This window comes from Octodon degus, unplaced genomic scaffold (assembly GCF_000260255.1).
Source record: "Octodon degus isolate 3935 unplaced genomic scaffold, OctDeg1.0 scaffold00142, whole genome shotgun sequence".
Lineage (NCBI taxonomy): Eukaryota > Metazoa > Chordata > Mammalia > Rodentia > Octodontidae > Octodon > Octodon degus.
The window spans coordinates 2,837,076-2,839,695 of record NW_004524718.1 but is presented as its reverse complement, the minus strand read 5'-3'; the positions used below and the strand labels follow the sequence as shown (position 1 = coordinate 2,839,695).

The 2,620-nt window shown below is 44.0% G+C and overlaps 1 pseudogene; it reads left to right on the top strand.

The window, feature by feature from the left end:
- Positions 1 to 1,150: 1,150 nt before the first annotated feature.
- Positions 1,151 to 2,370, top strand: LOC101569143 (annotated as a pseudogene).
- Positions 2,371 to 2,620: the final 250 nt, after the last annotated feature.

The following is a 2,620-nucleotide window of genomic DNA, read 5'->3' as shown; positions in this document are numbered from 1 at the left end:
GTAGCTGCCTTTCTACCCTGTTGCTCTGAATAAGATACAGATGTTAGGAACTGAGGCAAAATCCCAGCAGTTTTCCATACTTAATGTCAAATTTGAATCTAAAATATTATTGATACAATGATTTTATACAACTATTCATAACCTATGTATTAAAATATATGGAGAATGGATTATGATTCAACAAAAATGTTACTTTAAAATACCAAACATAGGCTCTTCCTGTGAGCAGCCTTAGGTGACCTGTGAAAATGGTTCACTACTCTCTTCACCCAGAAAACCCCACAAAATCATGCAAATCAAGAGGCTCAAATCTTCATGTTCACTTTAAGAACACACTTGAAACTGCCCAGGCCATCAAGGGTATGCATATCCGAAAGGCCACCAAGTATCTCAAGGATGTCACATTAAAGAAGCAATGTGTACCATTCTGGCATTACAATGGTGGAGTTGGTAGGTGTGCCCAGGCCAAATAGTGGGCTGGACACAGGGTCGGTGGCCCAAAGCAAGTGATGAATTTTTGCTGCACATGCTTAAAAATTCAGAGAGTAATGCTGAACCTAAAGGTTTAGATGTAGATTCTCTGGTTATTGAACATATCCAGGTGAACAAAGCACCCAAGATGCACCACCGTACTTATAGAGCTCATGGCTGGATTAACACATACATGAGCTCCCCCTGCCATATTGAGATGATCCTTACTGAAAAGGAACAAATTGTTCCCAAACCAGAGGAGGAAGTTGCACAGAAGAAAAAGATATCCCAGAAGAAACTGAAGAAACAAAAAGTTATGGCATGGGAATAAATTAAGCATAAAATAAATGCAAATTTAAAAAATAAAATAAAATACCAAACATAGGCCAATGAGATAGCTCAGCTTACTCAAGCACCTGCTTAGGCAAGCTTAGGCAAGCTGAGGGATTGTGGTTTGATCCCAGGTACCACATCCTGCGTCGGTCCTGTCCCCAAGGCAGGCTGAGCTGGCCAGAGTCCAGGCGTAGTGGTGAACACTTTTAATCTCAGCACTGTGGAGGCTGAAATCAAGAGGATCACCACAGGTCTGAGCTATGTAGTGAGGCCCTGCAACAGCCAAATACATTAAAAAATTAAATAGGCCCGGCGGCAGGCCCGGCAGCAGAGCTGAAGTGGCGCCATGCAGGTCACCCTGAAGACCCTCTAGCAGCAGACTTTCAAGATCGATATCAACCCGGAGGAGACAGTGAAAGCACTGAAAGAGAATATTGAATCTGTAAAAGGGAAAGATGCCTTCCCAGTAGCAGGTCAAAAATTAATTTATGCTGGTAAAATCTACAATGATGATTCTGCTCTCAAAGAATATAAAATCAATGAGAAAAACTTTGTGGTGGTTATGGTGACAAATCCCAAAGCAGTGACCACACCAGCACCAGCTACAATGCAGCAGTCGAGTCCTGCCAGCACCATCACTGTTAGTTCCTCCACAGCAACAGCTATGGCTCAGGCACCAACCCCTGCCCCTGCTTTGACTCCCAGTAGTGACAACGGCATCTTCTGAACCAGTGCCTGCCAGTGCAGCTCAGCAGGAGAAGCCTGCAGAAAAGCCAGCAGAGATACCACCAGCTAGCAGCCCTACATCAACTGACGGTACATCAGGAGATTCTTCTCGGTCAAACCAACAGTGCACTTGTGACAGGTCAGTCTTATGAGAATATGGTAACTGAGATCATGTCTATGGGCTATGAACAAGAGCAAGTAGTTGCAGCCCTGAGAGCCAGTTTCAACAACCCTGACAGAGCAGTGCAATATCTTTTAATGGGAATCCCTGGAGATAGAGAAAGTCAGGCTGTGGTTGACCCTCCTCAGGCAGCTAGTACTGGGATGCCTCAGGTCACTACAGTGGCTGCAGCAGCGACAATGACAACAGGCTCTGGAGGACATCCCCTTGAGTTTTTACAGAATCAGCCTCAGTATCAATAGATGAGACAAATTATCCAACAAAATCCTTCCCTGCTTCCAGCATTGCTACAACAGATAGGTTAAGATGATCCTCAGTTGCTGCAGCAAATTAGCCCATACCAGGAGCATTTTATTCAGATGTTGAATGAATCAGTTCAGGAAGCTGGTGGTCAAGGCAGAGGTGACGGAAGTGGCAGTGGACGAATTGCAGAAGCTGGAAGTGGGCACATGAACTACACCCAAGTAATACCTCAGGAGAAGGAAGCTATAAAAAGGTTAAAGGCATTAGCATTTTCTGAAGGACTTGTGATACAAGCATATTTTGCTTGTGAGAAGAATGATAATTTGGCTGCCAATTTTCTTCTACAGCAAAACTTTGATGAAGATTAAAAGGGACTGTTTTGTATATCACACTTCACACCAGTGCATTACACTAACTTTGTTTACTGGATTATCTGGGACGACTTGGGTTCATATCCACAATACTTGGTATATGATAGTAGATTGTTGCGGTGGTGCTATGGTTTGTGTATAGGTGTCCCCCAAAAGCCTCATTCAGTCTTGGGGTGGCTTCTGGAGTTTGAGATTATTGTGGATGTGAATGCTGCACCTGCCCTGGAGCAGGTAATTTGCATTTCAGTGTAAGGAGGGAAGAGAAGTTAGCTGCTTGAGCTGATGCTACCTCTCC